This window comes from Lynx canadensis, chromosome A2 (assembly GCF_007474595.2).
Source record: "Lynx canadensis isolate LIC74 chromosome A2, mLynCan4.pri.v2, whole genome shotgun sequence".
NCBI classification, from domain to species: domain Eukaryota; kingdom Metazoa; phylum Chordata; class Mammalia; order Carnivora; family Felidae; genus Lynx; species Lynx canadensis.
In genome coordinates, this window is record NC_044304.2 from 119,533,856 (window position 1) to 119,554,601 (window position 20,746).

Consider the following 20,746-nt stretch of genomic DNA (forward strand, 5'->3'; position numbering starts at 1 on the left):
ACAAGGAAGGGAATACGGACACAAGCTGCCATGTGGGTGAAACTTGAGGACATTATACTAAGTGGTTAGAAGCCGGTCACAAAAAGACAAATACTGCATGATTCCACTTATATGAGATATCTAGAGTAGTTAAATTCACGGAGACAGAAAGCGGAAGGGTGGTTGCCAGGGGCTGGGAGGAGGGAGAAATGGAGAGTTATTGTTTAATTGGTACAGGGTTTTGTGTTGGGAACGTGCAAAAGTTCTGGAGATGGCTAGGGGTGATGGTTGCCCAACTATGTGAATGTACTTTATGCCCCCGGACTGTTCATTTAACAATGGTTAAAGGGGTAGATTTTATGTAATGTATATTTTACCACAGTTAAAGAGAGTAGATACTGAGACTTATCAAACACCTTTTCAGCATCTATAAAAAGGATCCTATACATTTTCCCTTTTGGTCTAAAAATGTGTTGAATTAGGTTAATAGATCACCTAACAGTGACTCATTTTTGCGTTTCTCAAATCAACCCCTTTTAAATTATGGTGTAATTCTTTCAAAATGCTGTTGGGTTCTTTGTTGATTTTATTTTGTTGACTGTAGTAAATTTCACATAACATGAAATTTACCATCTTAACCATTTTCAAGTGTATTGTTCGGTGGCATTAAATACATTTGTAATGTCGTGTAACCATCACCACCAGCCATCTCCAGAGCTCTTTTCATTTTGTAAAGCTGAAACTCTGCACTCATTAAACAATGACTTCCCACTCCCTGCCTACCACCTCAGCCCCTGGAGACCACCATTCTGCTTTCTGTCTCCATGATTTCAGCTACCTTAAATGTCTCATATGAGTGGAGTCACACAGTGTTTGTCTTTGTGTGACTGGCTTGTTTTACTTAGCATTATGTCCTCCAAATTCATCCATGTTGTAGCATGTGGAAGAACTTCCTTCCTTTTTAAGACAGAATAACACTCCATTGTAGGTATGTACCCCATTTTGTGTATGATGGACACTCATGTTGTTTCTACCTTTTGGCCATTGTGAATCGCGGTGCTATGAACATGGTTGTACAAATATCTTTTTGAGACCCTGACTTCAATGATTTTGAGTATATATCCAGAAGCGGAATTGCTAGATCATATAATAATTCATTTTTAACTTTTTTGTGGAACAGACCTACTATTTTCCATAGTGATTGTACCATTTTACATTCCCACCAACAGGGCACAAGGGTTCCAATTACTCTACGTCCCCGCCAACACGGTTATTTTCTATGCTTTTTTTTTTTAAGTTTATTTATTTGAAAGAGAGAGGGAGGGAGCAGAGGAGAGGCAGAGAGAGAGAATATCCCAAGCAGGCTCAGAGCTTTCAGTGCAGAGCCCGATGTGGGGCTCGAACTCATGAACGGTGAGATAATGACCTGAGCCGAAATTGGGAGTGAGACGCTTCACCATTGAGCCACCCAGGTCTTCTACGTTTTTGATAGTAGCCATCATAATGGGTATGAGGTAGTATCTCATTGTAGTTTGACTTGCAATTTCCTTGATGATTGGTGATGTTGAGCATCTTTTCATGTGCTTCTTGGTCCTTTGTAATCTTTTTGGAGAAGTGTCTATTCTGGTCCTGTGCCCATTTTTCAACTTTTAATCAAGTTTTTGTTTTGTTGTGGTTGTTAGTTATAGGGCTTCTCTTTGTATTCTTGATATTAATCTTTTACCAGTTATATAATTTGCAAGTATTTTCTCACATTCTGTGGATTACCTTTTTACTCTGTGGATAGTGTCTTTTGATGCACAAAATGTTTAAGTTTTCATAAAGTTCATTTTGTCTATTTTTCCTTTTATTGCCTGTGTCTTTGGTGTCATATCCAAGAGGTCATTGCCAAATTCAATGTCGTGAAGGCTATGCCCCATTTTCTTCTAAGAATTTTTTAGTTTTAGGGGCACCTGGGTGGCTCAGTCAGTTAAGTGTCCGACTTTGACTCAGGTCATGACCTCATGGCTCGTGGTTTCGAGCCCCGCGTCAGGCTCCGTGCTGACAGCTCAGAGCCTGGATCCTTCAGATTCTGTCTGTCTGTCTTTCTCTCTGTCCCTTCCCCACTCATGCCCTGTCTCTCTGCATCTCTCAAAAATGAATAAACTTTTGGGGCGCCTGGGTGGCTCAGTTGGTTAAGCATCTGACTTCAGCTCAGGTCACGATCTCGCGGTCCGTGAGTTCGAGCCCCGCATCAGGCTCTGGGCTGAGGGCTCAGAGCCTGGAGGTTGCTGCCGATTCTGTGTCTCCCTCTCTCTCTGTCCCTCCCCCATTCATGCTTTGTCTCTCTCTGTCTCAAAAATAAATAAACGTTAAAAAAATTAAAAAAAAATGAATAAACTTTTAAAAAAATCTATAAGAATTTTATAGTTTTATAGTTTTAAGTGTTACATTTAGGCCCTTGATCCATTTTGAGTTAATTTTTGTACATGGTGTTAGATAAGGGTTCCACTTCATTCTTCTGCATGTGGGTATCTTGTTTTCCCAGCACCATTTGTCAAAGAGACTGCAATTTCCTCATTGAATGGTCTCGGCACCAAAAACCATTTGACCATATATGTGAAGGCTGATTTCTAGGTTCTCTCTTTTATTCCACTTATTTATTTACTTATTTATTTTATTTTTAAGAGTAATCTCTAGGGGTGCCTGGGTGGTTTAGTCGGTTAAGTGTCTCACTTTTAAAAAAAAATTTTTTTTTACATTTATTCATTTTTGAGAGACAGAGAGAGACAGAGAGAGACAGAGCACAAGTCATGGAGGGGCAGAGAGAGAGGGAGACACAGAATACGAAGCAGCCTCCAGGCTCCGAGCTATCAGCACAGAGCCCGATGCGGGGCTTGAACCCACAAACCACGAGATCATGATCTGAGCTGAAGTTGGACGCTCAACTGACTGAGCCACCCAGGTGCCCCAAGTGTCTCACTCTTGATTCTGGCTCAGGTCTTGATCTCATGGTTTGTGAGTTTGAGCCCTGTGTCCAGCACTGTGCTGACAGCAGGGAGCCTGCTTGGGATTGTCTCTCTCTGCCCCTCCTCTTCCCCTCTCTCAAAATAAATAAACTTTAAAAAAAAAAAAAAAAAGAGTAATCTCTAGGCCAAACATGGGGCTCAAATTCATGACCCCAAGATCAAGGGTCACATGCTGTACCAAAAGGACCAGCCAAGTGCTCCTACTCCATTTCCTTATATGTCTGTCTTTATACCAGGACCATACTTTTTTGTTTACTGTGGCTTTGTAGTAAAATTTGAAGGACAGAAGTGTGAGTCCTCCAGCTTTGTTCTTAAAAGAGCTGCTGGATTCTATTTGTTACTATTATATCAGGCTTTTAAAAAATTGAAATTCATAAATGATATTGTTCTGCTTTTCTCCCCTTCCTCCTTCTCTCTTTTCCTTCCTCTCTTCCTCTCTCCCTTCTTTTCTTTTGTGCTGGGTCTTGTATGTTTTTCTCATGAATTCTCCTTAATAGTTGCATTGTTTTTCTCTAATTTAGCTACATCAACATCACCAGAATATTCCAGTTGCATTTCCACTTATTCACAAAATTCTGAATATTTTATACTGTTTACAAAGTAAATGTATTCTGAATAAAAATATATATCTTAAGGGAAGACAGTGAGATTTTCAAATGATGCTGACATTTGAGAGTCCAGATGACAGGGCCTTATATAATATTAAAAACATTTTTTTTTTAATTTTAATGTTTATTTTTGAGAGAGAGAGACAGAGACAGAGACAGAACGTGGGCGGAAGAGGGGCAGAGGGAGAGGGACACACAGAATCCGAAGCAGGCTCCAGGCTGTAAGCTGTCAGCACAGAGCCTGACGCGGGGGCTCGAACCCACAAACCAAGAGATCATGACCTGAGCCGAAGTCAGACGCTTAACCGACTGAGCCACCCAGGCTCCCAATATTAATACATTTAATAAACCTATGCATCACCTATGCGTCACCTATGCATCAGGGACTATCTTAGATCTTGGGAATAAGATAAAAATATTATCAAGATAAAACTTTTGTTTGGTGGAGACAGAGGAGTAAGTTAGTAATCACTAGACTGTAAGACAGTGCTTTGAAAAAAAATTGCCCAATGTGCACACTAAGGGACACATGGGGGGGGGTGTCTCAGGGAAGAACTCACTGCTGAATTCCCTACTTAATTCTTGGTTATTGTACTATATACCTCTTTACCTGAACTCAAAATTGGCATACAGCCTTACGTCTGGCAAAATCTCCCTTTTCTGCTTAAGTGTCGTCCCAGGATCCAAAGAGCTTTGTGTGGTAGTTTGTACCTTCTGCAGAGGCATGAACTAGGCATAAGACAGTCTGATGAAAACTTCAGGTCTGCTTAGACTCTAAGTGGCCTGCCCAAAGCCACACAGATACTAAGGGGCAGAGGCATCTAAGGATTGATTCATAGTGTCAAGAAACAAATTTGCTGAGGACCCCTGTGTGTAAACACTGGGAGATTCTGGAGAATCTGAAGTAGAGCCCTTCTGAGGAGGACTCAGAAATCCTTAGGAAGAAACAAATGCCTTTGCCTTAATTATGTGGTGCAAATCTGAGTACACAATGTGGCTCTTTACTCTCCACACTGGAAGTCTTCTAAGATTTCCTGTATTTAGCCAGTCTTTATCTTTCTGCTAAAACTGCCAACGAAAATGTCAATTCATGCCAACTGGGCCAATGTTAAATTCATGTTATTTTCATGTTTATGCTCACTCTTGCTTTGCATTTGTTCCAGGGAAGATTTGCAAGCTTCTGTCACTTTAAAATGTCTCCTGGAGGGGCGCCTGGGTGACTTAGTCTGCTAAGTCTCCGACTCTTGATTTCAGCCATAGTCATGATCTTCCGGCTTGTGAGTTCGAGCCCTGCATCAGGCTCTGTCCTGACAGCTCAGAGCCTGGAGCCTGCTTCAGATTCTGTGTCTCCCTCTCTCTCTACCCCTCCCCTGCTCATATTCTCTCTCTCTCTCTCAAAAAAATAAATAAATAAACATTAAAAAAATTAAACATCAAATACAATGTCCCCTGTAGTTATATTTTGTGAGATCTTGGACTCCAGCATGATTCTTTGCCAAACTTAGCACAAACTTGAGCCCTCTGGAGTCATGAAAACTGGGGTGCAGCTTCTGCCTACCTGACAATGACAACGAATGTTGTATGGTTCTGATTATTTTGACTTACTCTAAATTTTTGCTCTTTAGATATTTGCTTCTTGGAATTTACATCTATGAGGAATTTCCCTTCATTTCATATTGAGCATTTTTTTCCCATTTGGAGGAATTCTAAATTGAAAAATACCCAACTAATCCTACACTCAATTCTGTAACAGTGTCTTCTAGGTAAAAATGCAATACTAGAATGTCATTCAAATTCTTTACCAGAGGATTAGCTACAATAGCCAGAGACTAATGTGGCTTTTGGAATACTTCAGTTTCAAGTAATTATAAATGTACATAAGCTGATGATTCATGAACTCTCAAATTATACATCTGCGTTTAATTTTATGTTGAAGTGTTTTTAAATCCTTGGAAAAAGATGTTACCAAATGTTTCTGGCTCACTGAGTGTTCTATTTTTAAAAATTCTTAATCAAAGGCAAAAACCCATCCAATACCTTCGTATAATATTTGACGAGTGGGAAATAAATTTCTCGTAATGTAAATACTTTGGGCTGAAGGAATTCAGGAAAATCTTGAGTCTGTAACACAACGATTATTGCTATTTTTCATTTCTTAAGAAAGGCTGCGGAACAAAGCATTGATTGACTTAAGATGGAAATAAACGTGTCAAAATTAGGGTGCAAATGGATAGGGTAGGTCACCTATGCCATTGTCATCCCCCATCTCAGCCTGCACCACTTAGCGTCCTGACTATGCAGGATTCTTCCCCAGCCGGAAAAGATCCTGTTGGAGTCAGAAATTCAACCAAGCGCTATTGCCACTGGGTGGCACAATTGGAAGTCTATAAAGAGATCCGGGCTTGAAAAAAGCCCTTTCCCTCCCTCATAAGGACTGAGATTTATAAACACAAAAGCTGCTGCCCGCTGTGATTGCTTTTTCTTGGGGACTGTTTATGAAAGCGAGGAAGTCTGTGGCCTTGCAAAGAGTGTGGATTTCATGTTGAAAGTCTTGGTGTTCTTATTCTTTATGAAATTAACTGGAGTATTTTGTGGTTTGTCTTCTTTTTGATCTGGTGGATGCCGGGAGTGAAGGAACAGCAGATTTTGGACAAGGTTACAGGTTTGTTTGCAGAGAGAAGTGGCTATAACTTTTATGCCCTGGCGTTGTTCTCTGTACCCAGATATCAGTGTGGTAGGTTCCAACTGTGTGTTTAAGCTTAAATTCAAATTCATTAAAATGGAATAAATAAAAAATTCAGGTCCTCGGTCACACCAGCCACATTTCAGTCACTCAATAGGCTCATGTGACTAGTAGCCACCATTTTCTATAGAAAAATAGAACACCCAGAATGTTCTGTTGGACAGGGCTGTTAATATCCTTTTCTTACTGTCCTTCAAAGAATACAGAAATAATGGATGTTTTTTGCTCATACAACCTAAAATCCTTGGGAAGTGTTATTCACCAGCATTGATTGTGCAGTTTGAACCAACACACATTTGCCTAACATTTATTCAATGTTCAATAGATATATTTTGTAATCCTGCAAAATTATGTTACTAAAGTTTAGGAGTTAAGGCAGATTAATATAGGTGTTAGATGATATATTTGATTTTCTCAAAGTTATCTTTTTTTAAGCTCCACATCCAACTTGGGGTTTGAGCTCACAACGCTGAGATCAAGAGGCACATGCTCCGGATGGCTGGGTGGCCCAGTCAGTTAAGCATCCAACTACAGCTCAGGTCATAATCCCAGGGTTCGTGAGTTCATGCCCCGCGTCGGGCCCTGTGCTGACAGCTCAGAGCCTGGAGCCTGCTTCGGATTCTGTGTCTCCCTCTCTCTCCGCCCCTCCCCTGCTCACGCTCTGTCTCTCAAAAATAAACGTTAAAAAAATATTAAAAAAAAGAAAAAAAGAGGTACAGGTTCTACGGACTGAATTAGCCAGGTGCCTCCAAAGTTACCTTAAGATTGAATTTGCATAGTGCATCTTCTAAGCATCAGCTCACAATTTTTATATCACTAAGATATTGACAGTTACATGTAGTACTCCATGGGTCCTAATCTCCCCACGTTCGTTTTTACGTGACGTGTGGTTTTTGAAAGGTGTCGTCTTTTTTATTTCTGTCGTATCTACTGGCGTTTTGCTGTTGCTGCTGCTGCTGCTGCTGCTTTTTCAACCTTAGGTGTTTCATTTCAGTCATGCAGGGAGAGTTACTCACCCCCCTCACCCTTTGACCCTCCATTCCGTCCAAGGGGACTGCTTAAACTAAGCTCCCACCTTCCCCCCCGTGACACTGGTTCTCAAGCTCTGGCCCCCACTGAGGATATCAGATTTACGTGCTGACTGAACGGGCTGTGAGAAGATAATTTGCTTGTCGGATATTTGTGGCGACGTTCAGAAGTTTTGATTACATTTATATGCTGTCAGGCAGCTTGGTGGAAAATGAACATTTCGGGCCATTGTGCCCCTTTCTGGACAGAGTGCGTGCTCGTCTCCAGGTGGCTGATGCTGGGGGTTGGTAGATAGATTCAATTCTATAAACAGCGACTGAACATGTGGGGTTTGTTTGTTTTGTTTTGTTTTTTTGGGGGGCTGGGCCCTGTGCTTGCTACCTCCCAGTAAAAGATGTGTTAAATGTGCAGCCCTTACTTTTGGGAGGTTCACATACTAGTGGTGAACAGACAGACACACATTAGAAAAGAAAACACTGGACGGGGCGCCTGGGTGGCTCAGTCGGTTAAGCATCCGACTTCAGCTCAGGTCGTGATCTCACAGTTGGTGGGTTTGAGCCCTGCGTTGGGGTCTGTGCTGAGAGCTCAGAGCCTGGAGCCTGCTTCGGATTGTGTGTTTCCCTCTCTCTCTGCCCTTCCCCTGTTGCACGCTCTCTCTCCCCCCCCCCAAATAAACATTAAAAAAATTAACAAACAAAAAGACACTTTGCATTTCATTTTGCCAAGGAGTTTTGAAACCGTGGACAGTCTGTGCCGAAATTGGTTGGTTGAGTGTTAGTGTATGTGATGAAACAGGTTTCACAAGACGTATGGAAACCAATTTTATTTCTTTTAAATTTTTTTAATGTTTATTATTTATTTTTGAGAGAGAGAGACAGCGTGTGAACAGGGGAGGGGCAGAGAGAGAGGGAGACATAGAATCTGGAGCAGCTCCAGGCTCCGAGCTGTCAGCACAGAGCCTGATGCAGGGCTCAAACCCATGAGCCGCGAGATCATTACCTGAGCTGAAGTCGGAAGCTTAGACAACTGAGCCAGCCAGGCGCCCCTCAATCTTATTTTTTAATGCTCACGTCATCTTTCTCTAGGACAGTGGTTATCAAACTTGACTGCACATTAGAATCTCTTGAAGACCTATTATTTTTAAAAAATGTTTATTTATTTATTTTGAGAAAGAGAGCATGTGTGCACTGGGGAGGGGCAGAGAGAGGGAGAGAGAGAATCCCAGGCAGGCTCCGTGCTGTCAGCACAGACCCCGCCCGGCGTGGGGCTCGATCTCACAAACGGTGAGATCATGACCTGAACCGAAATCAAGAATTGGACACTTAACCTACTGAGCCACCCAGGCGCCCCTCTTGAGAAGCTTTTAAAAAATACTGTTACTTGGGGCGCCTGGGTGGCGCAGTCGGTTAAGCGTCTGACTTCAGCCAGGTCACGATCTCGCGGTCCATGAGTTTGAGCCCCGTGTCGGGCTCTGGGCTGATGGCTCAGAGCCTGGAGACTGTTTCCGATTCTGTGTCTCCCTCTCTCTCTGCCCCTCGCCCGTTCATGCTCTGTCTCTCTCTGTCCCCAAAATAAATAAACGTTGAAAAAAAAATTAAAAAAAAAATACTGTTACTTGGGGCAGCGGTTTTAAGTGTGGTCCAAAGCCAAACAGCATCAGCAGAATTTGGGAACCTGTTATAAATGCAGATTCCCATGCCCTATCCCAGACCGACTTAATCAGAGACCTGGTTTGGGGCCTAGCCATCTGCGTTTTAACAAGCCTTTCAGTGATTCAGATGCTTGTGAAATTTCAGAACCACTGCTCTAGAGATTCTGGTTTAATTGGTGAGGGGTCTGATCTAAGTTCTGGTCTTTTTAAAAGGCTCTCCAGGTGATTTTCAGGTGTGGACAGATTTGAGGACCACTGCTCTTGGGGAAAAGTTGCTCAGTCTTCCCTTTTGACTGGGAACTCTTCAGGTTGGCACAGCAGCGGAGAAACAGCTGTTTCAGCTGTCCTTGGACGGTGCCCACACTGTCAGGAAGGGATTTTTGTGCTTTTAAAGTGCGTGAGGGCAAGAATGAACTCACTTTACCCTCGGGTCTAGACAAAATTTAGACTTGTGGGAGCAAGATGGGGAATTGACCAAAACCCATGGGGAAATAATCCCCAAACTGAGGCAGACCGGTGTTCCCCAAATGTTCACACAGATCCCCTGGGGATCTTGTGAAATGCAGATGCTGGGTCAGTAGGTCTGGAGCAAGGGCCTGAGAATCTGCATCCCCATCAAACTCCAGTCATGCTGCTGCTGCTAGCCTGGTGGCTTTCAGTGATCAGTTAGAAATTATGACTGAGGTCTAACCCCAAATCCATTGAACCAATCAACATCTTAGTAAGATCCATTTTGTTCAAAAGTACTCTGTACTCGAAGGGAAAAAAGTAAAAAAAAAAAAACAACGGGAAAGCATTCTAATCTCTGGAAGATACAGCCTTGAGATGAATTTTGTTGCACTTGGATTTGTTTTGTATCCCTTAGAGGAGGAAGATGCATGGGGTGTAGTGATATGATTGGGGTCCTGGAGTTGTTGCCTAATGTGACAGAGATAATTGTTAAGAAACAATTTCTTTCTTTATTTTTTAATGTTTATTTATTTTTAAGAGAGAGAGAGAGAGCGAGAGCAGGGGAGGGGCAGAGAGAGAGAGAGAGAGATACAGAATCTGAAGCAGGCTCCAGGCTCTGAGCTGTCAGTGCAGAGCCCCATGCAGGGCTCGAACCCACAAACCGTGAGATCATGACCTGAGCCCAAGTTGGATGCTTAACCGATTAAGCCACCCAGGTGCCCCAAGAAACAATTTCTTAAAAAAAAAATGAGGCAACTATGTGAACTATATGCAGTGATAAATGTGCTAATCATCTTGACCTTGATAATCAGTCTACAAGGTGTGTATATCAAATCATCATGTTTACCCTTTAAATATATATAATTATATTTGGCAATCACTCCTCAACAAGGTTTAAAAAATATTTTTTGCATCTGTTGTTTACTTTCAAAACAATTTACCTTGGGACAAAAAAAATCCCTTGGAGGTTTGCTAACTAGGAAAAGTGACTAAATGGAGTTAGATCTTTGATGTAACGTTTTTTTGAAATTGCTTTAGAAAACAATAATGGGACTAGGTAGGAAATTTAATAAATGATTAACTCAGAGAATATTTGAATTTAGAAATATTTTAGAATATTTGAATTTTAGAAAATTTAATTTATTTTATAATAAATGTGGTATATTATTTAAGCTAAAATGTGATATGTTAAGATGAAAATTATCTAAGCTAAATGAAGTGAGAAATTTCAGTACTCCTTAATACCACATTAAAATATTAATACTCCAGTTTTGAAGTGGCAAATTTAAAAAGATGCTTATTTCACATTACATTAAGCATTTCATTAATAATTTGAGGGTTTGGGGGGTTAATTTCTAGCTTCTACTGTGAAGAAATACTAACTTCAAATTATTAAAAAAATTTTTTTTTAATGTTTATTTATTTTTGAGACAGAGAAAGAGCATGAACGGGGGAGGGTCAGAGAGAGGGAGACACAGAATCTGAAGCAGGCTCCAGGCTCTGAGCTGTCAGCACAGAGCCCGACGCGGGGCTCCAACTCATGGACCGTGAGATCACGACCTGAGCCGAAGTCGGATGCTTAACCGACTGAGCCACCCAGGCGCCCCAATTTTAGAAACACATATGTCATGTATGATTCTCTTTACTGAATATCACAGGTTAAAAATCTGTCTTCCATTGAGTAATTCATACATATTAAGGCTAAAATGTACAATGAACTTAATGCATTTTTGTTCTGTTTACTTAAAAAAATCCAAGTATAATTATTGAAACCGTGGGATTTTAATATAACAACTTCACAGCATTTAGAGTTGGCAGAGATCTTAGATGTTGAATCCAATCCCCTTATTTTATGGATGAAGAAACTGAGAGCCAGAAAATTTTCATGCATCTTCCAAAGTCTCATATAGCTGGGAATTACGTGGAGAGGGCTAAGACAGAGACAAGGGAAGGGCCTTGAATGTCCTGCTAAAGAGTCTGTTGGGCCCCTGGGGCACAACCTCTCACTTCTATGGACAGCCAGCCCTCTTTTCAGCATAGAAATCAGGTTCTGAAGCACCACCTTTAAAGACCAATGTGGAAAATCACATTAAGAGAACAGAAAGCCACATCTGTTTGGCTTTGGACCCACAAGAATTATAGAGATCACCTCTTCCTTGCCCACCAATTATGGTGATTAAATTACTATAAAAATCAAACTTGAAAGACAGGGAATGTTGTTATGCTGTTTCATAGATGATGGCAGAATATAGAGCTGTTCTCCACCTTCTCTTACCGATTTAAAAAAAAAACCCCAAAAACAAAAAAACTCAGAGCAGAGCTCTAATTTGCTAGTCCTAATGTTGTACTATTTATAGCCTGTCTAATTCCAAATGTTTGTACAATATATGTTTAGTAAGCAGACCTATATGAACCTTATTTATTTGGGTAAGTGCTGTTGGCCCTTGAAAATGCAATGGTCGATCTGTCCAATTCATAGGCATAATTTTTGAGGTCAGTTGAGAACTTGGGCCCTCACTTACATCTTGGCACAGTTAACTAAAACCCAATAGAAAAACAAAGTAACGTATGATTACAGTTTCATTTTACTACAAGAAAGAAGTAATAAAACATTCTTTAAAAATGCTATAACAATAAATCAAGAGGAGGAATGATTCAGCCTTTATCAAGTTAACGCTCAAGCATTTTAATGTAGAGGGACTGTTCTCTTTGGTTTCCTAACTTTGCCGTATGTAAAAATATACGAACACCTAATAAATGTATATGTGCCTTCTGATTAGGCTGTTTAAACACAAATATTTGCATCGTTGTTGAAGATGAATAGGAATTGTATATCGTGTTGGAACTTCTATGAGTCAGTAAAAGAATAGGATTGATATAAATAACCAGTTTTGTCTCCCTGTGGCCAATTTCTCGCTTTCTAAAACGTTATGGAAACAATCCAAAATATACACACACACATATATATACATATTTAAGTTAATGCTATTGCAAATAAGAATTTGAGAAATGTGGACCTGATTAATGTTAACTGGATTTTATACTATTTTATGCACAAGTGTTCAAAAATAAAGTTTAAATAAATGCAAAGAAAAATACCCATTTAATTTACATTGGCAATAAAAGTGAAATAAAATAAATATAGTTTTAATATAAAATCAGGCAATCTTGTTAATAAGAGAATAAATAGCTCAAAAGAACAGCTGCTTTTTAATAAGTCCAATACTGGCATTCAAAATGCTATAATTCAGCTCAAATGTACAAATTAAACATTGTTATTAAAGTACCTAAGGATAGCAAGAATAAACACAGGTCTTCATCCTGTTTTCTTTATCTAAAAGTCTTCTATTAAAGATGTGATCCCAGTGTCAGCCTAAATAAAGAGGTAAACTGAGGAAAGTCTGAATTACCGGAAAATGGGTTTGTTCTCGAATAGCAGAAGAATTGCAATTCAGAAAATGCAAGCTGGAGCAAGCTGCAGACGACTCCGCTGAGGCTGTATTTGTTGAACAAGGAGTGCAAAGAGGGCGGAGGCGTCCAGCTAGAGGCCAAGTAGTAAGTCCATTGGTTTGAGGACTGGGAGAGATTGTTGGCAGAGGTTCATTGGTCTGGAGGTAGATTTTGGTTTTCTGTAAGTCACGCATTTACGGGAAATCAGTCTCTTCAGTTCTTAAGTGTTGTGTTCCGGAGGGTGCGTGCGTGAGATTCTCAATTTCATATCCTCCGGACCATTTTGAAATTCTTTCATACCAGTTTTAGGGAAAGAAAAAAGGTGGGGGGGGGTGTCTAATAATTTTGTTTTGTCACCAGAGCATAGACGGTCATGGCTTAACCATTGTCAACAGAAATAGAGAAATAATAGGACAAGTTTGAACGACCAGAAATGTCACTGATTCAGGAAGAGCAGAGGAATTGACACGCAAGTTGTAGCAAGCTCCTGCCAGGCACTGAGGGTTTGGAGTGGCTCTTTTTCCGCGTTAGGAGCTCAAAGACGTGCAAGTGCCGCCACAGCCCAGGCAGGAAGTTCATTGGCTAGAGGACTGGGAAAGATCAGACGTTCATTGGCCAGGAGATAAGTCCCAGTCTTCCGTAAATCACGCGGAAATCGGTCTCTGTTAAGTTCGCTCCTGTGGAGGACGCATGCGCGGGATTCTCCACGCCTTAGTGTCTGGTTGCGTTTTAGGCAGAAACCGTTTCCCACCAGGCATGAAACTGTCTGTCCGAAGCATACACTCACAGGACTAGAGGACTTGCGAGAATCCATGTCATGACCAGTATGTGGAAAAATGCTCAACTGCACGAGTAAGCAAAGAAATGATTGTGTAAACAAGTTATCTCCCCCCCCCCCCCCCCCCCCCCCCCGTAAATTGCTCCGCTTCTTCTCCTCCGTCCCGTTCCTCCTTCCTGCCAGTTTTGGGGAGTGTGGAAAGATGGAAGGACAGCAGTTTCCTACTCTGCTGGTAGGAGCGTCTGTTGGTTCTTTTCAGAAGTGCAGCCTGGCAATGGTTAGGGAAAACTGCAAATTTGTTCATGTCGCTTTCACCTAGGAGATCTCTAAGAAAAGGAGAGGCCTGGGGCACCTGGGTGGCTCCGTCGGTTAAGCATCCCAATTCGGCTCAGGTCATGATCCCCGGGTTTGTGGGTTCCAGCCCCTGGTCAGGCTCTGCGCAGACAGCTCAGAGCCTGGAGCCTGCTTCGGATTCTGTGTCTCCCTGTCTCTGCCCCTCTCCTGCTCTTGCTCTGTCTCTCTCTCTGTCTCTCAAAAATAAATAAACATTAACAAGAGTAAAAAAAAGAAGATGAGAGGCATGAGCAAATATTAATGTTATTTATAAATTAAAAAAAAAAGAAACAATATAAATGTCCAATAATGGGGGGGGGCTAGTGGATAAATTATAATACACCCATACCATGGAATATTGTATAGTTATTAAAACTCACATCGTGGAAGCTTCCTTTGAATGGAAAAAATTTCAAGATATACTACTAAGTGCAGAAAAAAACCAGGCTGTAAGACAGTAAATACTGTGCGATTTTGTTTTCGTGGTAAAAACATGTAATATTTGTAGAAATAAAAGGCTGAAAGCGTATGCACCCAGGTGTGCACCGTGATTATTTCGGAGCATATTTATGCATGAGTTTCTTCATTGAGACTTTTTCATATTTCCCAAACTTATAACATGCTTGTCAAATTACATAATTAGGAAAAAATACAGCTTTTAAAAAAAGTTTCTCTTTGCCAGTCCTATTCTAAGTTACAGAGCTATGAGCTGCCAATCTCATCCTAAATTATAACCTGGAATATTTAGCATCATTCTTGCAGTGAAGTTCAAGTCGACTTCTCTTATAATTCACTCTCCTAGCCTCTCCTGCTCTTCTTCGTGTTGGAACGCAATTCTGAAGCGACACTGTGGTTTTCTGATCCCCGGGCTTTTTGGCATCTCTTCTCCAGGCTTTTGCTCTTTCTTTCTTTCTTCTTCTCTGAGTCTCCTTAGACAACATCCCGGGAAAACCTGCTTCCCACTACTGACCAAGGTCTGGAGGACAACCTTTTATTTCCCTCAACATCAGGACAACTGTCAGAATTACAGGTTTCTCCCTGGGGACTTTCTCCAAACCCTGGGGACTTTCTCCTTCGCTCTGCCCCAGCAGTTGGGACAGTGCTGTCTTCCCTTTGGGCTTTCCTGGTGTGACACAGTGAGGGGTGTGCCCACAGGAAGGAATGTGCTGACACTTTGAGGACTCCTGAGGTGGCTTCATTGAATTGAATGGATGGTGACTCATCCATTTAGATCTCCAGTAGCAATGCTTTCCCAGCCTGTCTTGGCTTCCTTAGCATTAGCCTTTATGGTGACTATCAACTGTCTGCTTGACTTCTTTTACACAACCTAATTGTTTTATGTTAGCTGACTTTTTTATGTGATACTGTGATTTTTAAGAAATACACACCTGTTTCTGGCTAAAACTTTTGGGAGTTTCTTAAATGATGAAAGTGATCCAAACGTCTTTTGTTATGTTAATTTGGGAAACTCCTTAGGTCGCCTAAGGATGGGGTCCGGTTGCCAGGGGGCCAACCTCGTAGTTAGAGGTTTAGATTGAATTCAGTCACCAACGGCCAATGATTTAATCAATGCCTGCTTAGGTGATAAAGCTTCCATAAAACCCAAGCGGATGGGGTTCTGAGAAGTTCCAGGTGGATGAACTCATGGAGATTTGGGGAGGATGGCGTGCTTAGAGCATGGAAACTCAGTACCCTTCCCCCGTACCTTGCGCTGTGTATCTCTTCTCCCTGGCTCTTCCTGAGTATTATCCTCTTATAATAAACTGGGAATCTAGTAAGTAAAATGTTTCTTTAAGTTCTGTGAGTCATTCTAAGAGAGTGATTAAATTCAAGGAGAGGGATTGTTGGAACCTTTGCTCTATAGCCAGTGGGTCAGAAGTACCTGTAACAACCTGGATTTGCTATTGTCATGTGAAAGGGGAGGGGCAGTCTTGTGGGACGGAGTCCTTAACCTGTGGGATCTGATACTATCTCCAGGCTGATAGTGTCAGAATTGAGTTGAATTGTAGGACACCCAGCTGGTATCAGAGAATTGCTTGCAGGTGTGGGAAAACTACCCCCACGCACTGGAACTGGGGACAGAGCCATTATTCATTCGTTCCTTCCTTCATGTACTTATTGGTTGATTGATAATATATTGCCTTGTCAACTAATTCAAATGATAACAGAAGTATGTGATGCTTCCCCAAAAGTCACAATTATTGTTATGTTATATGGGAATCCATTTAGGTATTTGTCTACATATCCAACACATTGTGTGTGTGTGTGTGTGTGTGTGTGTGTAAGTGGACATGACATGCCCAGATTTGATTTTTTTTTAAAAACGGGATCATTCTTTTCTATCATGTGCTTTTATTTAGTCATTCCGGTGCTCATGGCAGCGTAGGTCATTGGCGTTTTTCATTTCTGCAGCCAGTGCTGCGGTGACTGTTCCTATATGATGTCTTCGTGCCTCCTGTTTTAGAGAGCCAGACTCTCTCCTGGCTCTGGCTGCAGGCAGCCAAAGTGTCATTAATCGTAACAGTTGCTGTTTATGTCCACAATCAGCAGAAACCCAACTGTCAAGCTGAATATGAGCTGTAATAGTTATCATTTACTGATATAGCTCATTCCTGAGTGAGTTGGTGTCCCCCGGGGCACACTCCCAAATCAGAAGTCTTTCTTGCTCCCCAGTGGCACACGATTCTAAAAGGGAGGTGAAAGAAAATTGGTGTCAGTACATGCAGATAGAATTTTATAGTCACGCAAAGGGATTTGTGAATACCACGCGATGTGAGAACGATGATTGAAATTGGCATCTGATAGATGGCAATATTTTGGCTTCCTTGTTCTTGTAGTATAAATGTAGCTCTGAAGGTTTGCCTCTTCAGATCTGAGGCACCCTTGTACTTTCTCTTTAAACTTTATTGTTTACTATTAAACCCAAAGCGGTGTTGCGTGAGGTAGAAAGTCTTTGCAGATAAAGAGGTGGATGTCGGATGCCCTTGCTTGTCCCCCAGACCCCCTCAGTCATGGCGGACGTTTCACAGTTAGCTATGATGTGATGTAACTTCAGAGTCCTTCTCAGCCTGGTGTTTCAGGGCTGCTACACATCAGGTGGACTTGGCTGAAAGCTGAAATCTGTCATCTCCAGATTTATTAAAGTCTCTTCACGTATTTGTTGAGCCCTGTGTGCCTGGCACGGTGCCGGGTCCCCAGGGTTCAGCTGTGAATGATACAAACCTAGTCCCTGATCTTATGGAGAAAGTCAGACAGTGACTGAGCACCTGATTCCAAATATATCAGCTAGTACACAGAGGAAAGCAGGCCTACGGGAACGCATGATGGAGGAGTTAACTTAATGTTAGGGGTACTTTTCCTTAAACTGAGCCCCGAATGATGGGTGGGAGTTGGCCAGTAAGCTGGACGGGGCCCAAAGGGGGCTGTTCCAGGCATAGGGAAGATCCCTGTAGTGGTGCTGACGGCAGTTCAGGGAGCCTAGAGAAACCTGGTATGACTGGAGCCTGAGGATCCTGGAGGAGAGAGATAGGAGGTGAGTAGGTAGACACATGCCCAGGGCAAATCAGGCAGGCCTTAGTGGCCTTGGAAGGGATTTGGGTCTGTTTCCTAAGGTAACCGGAAATCGTAGAAGGGTCTTAATTAGGTAACGTAAGTAGATTTGCCTTTTTAAAAACATGGGACTGGCGTGTAAGAATCTTTACATGGTTTAGTTCCTCTTTATTTTTTATTGTATTAAAAAAATGTTTATTTGCTTATTTTTGAGAGAGTGAGAGTAGGCGAGGGGCAGAGAGAGAGGGGAACAGAGGACCCAGAGCGGGCTCTGCACTGACAGCAGAGAGCCCGATGCAGGGCTTGAACTCACAGAACCGCAAGATCGTGACCTGAGCTGAAGTCGCATGCTCAACCGCCTGAGCCACCCAGGCGCCCCTGAGTTCCTTCTTTTAAAAATCTTTTAATTTTATTTTTAAGTGAGCTCTCTACGCCCAGCACGGGGCTTGGACCCTGAGATCAAGAGTCACATGCTCTAATGACTGGGCCAGCCAGGCACTCCTAGTTCCTTCTTATTTTGCACTCTTTGAAGAAAACCATTACAATTGGAAGTTTCTGAAGTACCTATGAGGTAGAACACAATAGAGAAGCTGCTGTGGTGCTTGCAAATAATACTGGTAACCAGCCAGGCTTTACACGTATTTTTGTGCTTTACAAATATTTAACTCACTGAATTCAGGTATCACCTAATTTGATTTAGGTATTCCTGCTGTCCCCATTTTACAGAGGAGAAGCCTGAGGTACAGAGAGATGAAGAAACTGGTCTGAACTACTTAGTGGTGGAGCTGGCGGGTGGCACCACGCTTCCTGCTGGCCCCTCCCTTCGAAGAGCTTACAAAACTGTCTGTTCCTTGCCAGGTACCAGCACAGCCCCATCTGGCTCACCCCTACCAGCTTCTGGGCCAGTTCTCTCCTGACCGTGGCCGAAGTCTATCGGGACCTGCATCATCATCCAGGTATGAGGCCTTTTGCTAGTCTTCTAGTTCCTGCAGGTGGTTGAGACTTTTCCTGTTGACCACTTGCGCTGCCTAATTTTGTGTGTCGTCTTGGGTATGCCATCGGACACTTGGCCAAACATTACTCTGAGTGTTTCTTTGAGGGCGTTTTTTTAGGTGAGATTAACATTTAAATCCGTGGACTTTGAGCAAAACAAATTGCCCTCCGTAGTTGGAGGGGTGGGCCTCAACTAATCAGCTGAAGGCCCGAATAGAACGACAACAATAGAACTCTGAGCAAGAGAGGGTCACAGCAGACTGCCTTTACCCTCAAGTTGGAATATCAGTTCTCTTGAGTCTCCAGCCTGCCGGCCTCACTTTAGATTTACCAACACCTGGACACTTTAGATTTACCAACTTCCGTAGTTGTGTGAACCTATCTATTTATTAAAAAAAATTTCTTTAATTTTATTTATTTACTTTTGAGAGACAGAGAGAGCAAGCGGAGGAGGGGCCGAGAGAGAGAGAGAGAGAGAATCCCAAGCAGGCTCCATACGTCAGCACAGAGCCTGATGCAGGGCTTGAACTCAGAAACTGTGAGATCGTGACCTGAGCCAAAATCAAGAGTCGGATACTTAACTGACAGAGCCACCTGGGTGCCCCTGAGCCAATTTCTTATAGTAAATCTCTCTCTGTCTCTCTGTCTCTGTCTCTCTCTGTATACACACACACACACACACACACACACACACACACACACACACACAGACATCCTATTGGTTCTGTTTCTCTGGAGAACACTGACTAATATACCCCTGTATACCTAGCATTTGGCTCAGCATATGTGCTCAATAAATACGAGCAGCATTAATAAGCCCGGGACTCCAGCCCATAGAGCCTTAGCCTCCAGGCATCCTCTTTTCTCCTGATCCCACCACACATGTCCAGCTGGTTTGCCTGGTTTTCTGGCTTGTGCCCTTGGTACATGCCTATTTTCCTCTGCTGGGGGACAGGCTTATCCTCGATCCCAGGCCTTGGCTGACATCTTGCTTAACCTTCACCAGCTTCCCAGTTTGAGGCCCTGGTTGGTGTTGCCTTGCCACCAAATTATTGAGCTGTCTGATTGATTTTGCCAATGTCAGGAGAGGCCACCAGCCCCGAGGTTGGGTCCTTTTAAATCCTGCTTCTCCCAGCCAGGAAAAGCATAGGCTTCCTTCATACCCACTGAAAAGCACATTGGGATTTTGGCTCAAAACTTTACCTCTCTCCCTCATTTCCAGAGCCAGCCATATCCCTGGTGACAGCTTCTGGCTCTATATTGGGCCTCTTTAGTCCTGGTTCCCTATTTTCCCTGCTAATTCTACCACTGCAGTCTCCATATGCAGACCATTGAAAGAGTAGGATGTACATGTGCCTAATCCCAAAGGAGGAAGGTGACAAGGGCCGTGCAGAGGCTGAGGCTAAGGGCTGGCAGTGTCCAGAGATGGGAGAGAGAGACTTCATGGAGATAGCTGAATTTGTCTGGGCTTTGAAACTAAGCCACATTTCGGCAGAAAGAGCTAACATTGGAGGGTGGACACAGATGTCTCAACATGTAGCCTGAGCTCAAAAGCAGCAAAGGATGCAAAGAGGCTGGACTATGGGGGAGGAGGCTGGGGGATGGGAAAAGAATGGAAGAGAGAGTGGTGGGGGGCAAGCTGGAGAGAATGGAAGAGAATCATTTTATGCAGAAATATACTTGGAATGAGCAAAGGAGGTGTTCCTTTGTTCCTTAACCAGATTCACTTCTACAAAATAATCAGTGAGGTACCTTGGCTGAGAGTTTATAATACAAGCAATATGTTTACACTTTTTGGTGGCTGTTGGGCATAGGAGCTCTGGTCTGAGGGTCTAGAGAACCAACCTTGTCTCGGCTGAACCACTAAAGAGCTGGGAGATCTTTGGGGGGGTCTCATATCCCTCATCTGGGAAGCAGGAACTATGGAATGAACTGGATAGGATCTAATATTCTTTTAAGATATGAAACTTTAAAAGGTTGACATAAATTTTGCTCTCAGGAGTAATTGCAAGAGCAGATATATATGTATATATATCTGTGTATATACAGATATATATGTATATATAGTGTGTGTGTGTGTGTATATATATATATATATATGTATACACACACAGACACGCGTATATATGTTTGTATAAGGAGTTTTTAATTATAAAATTTCAAACATACACAAAA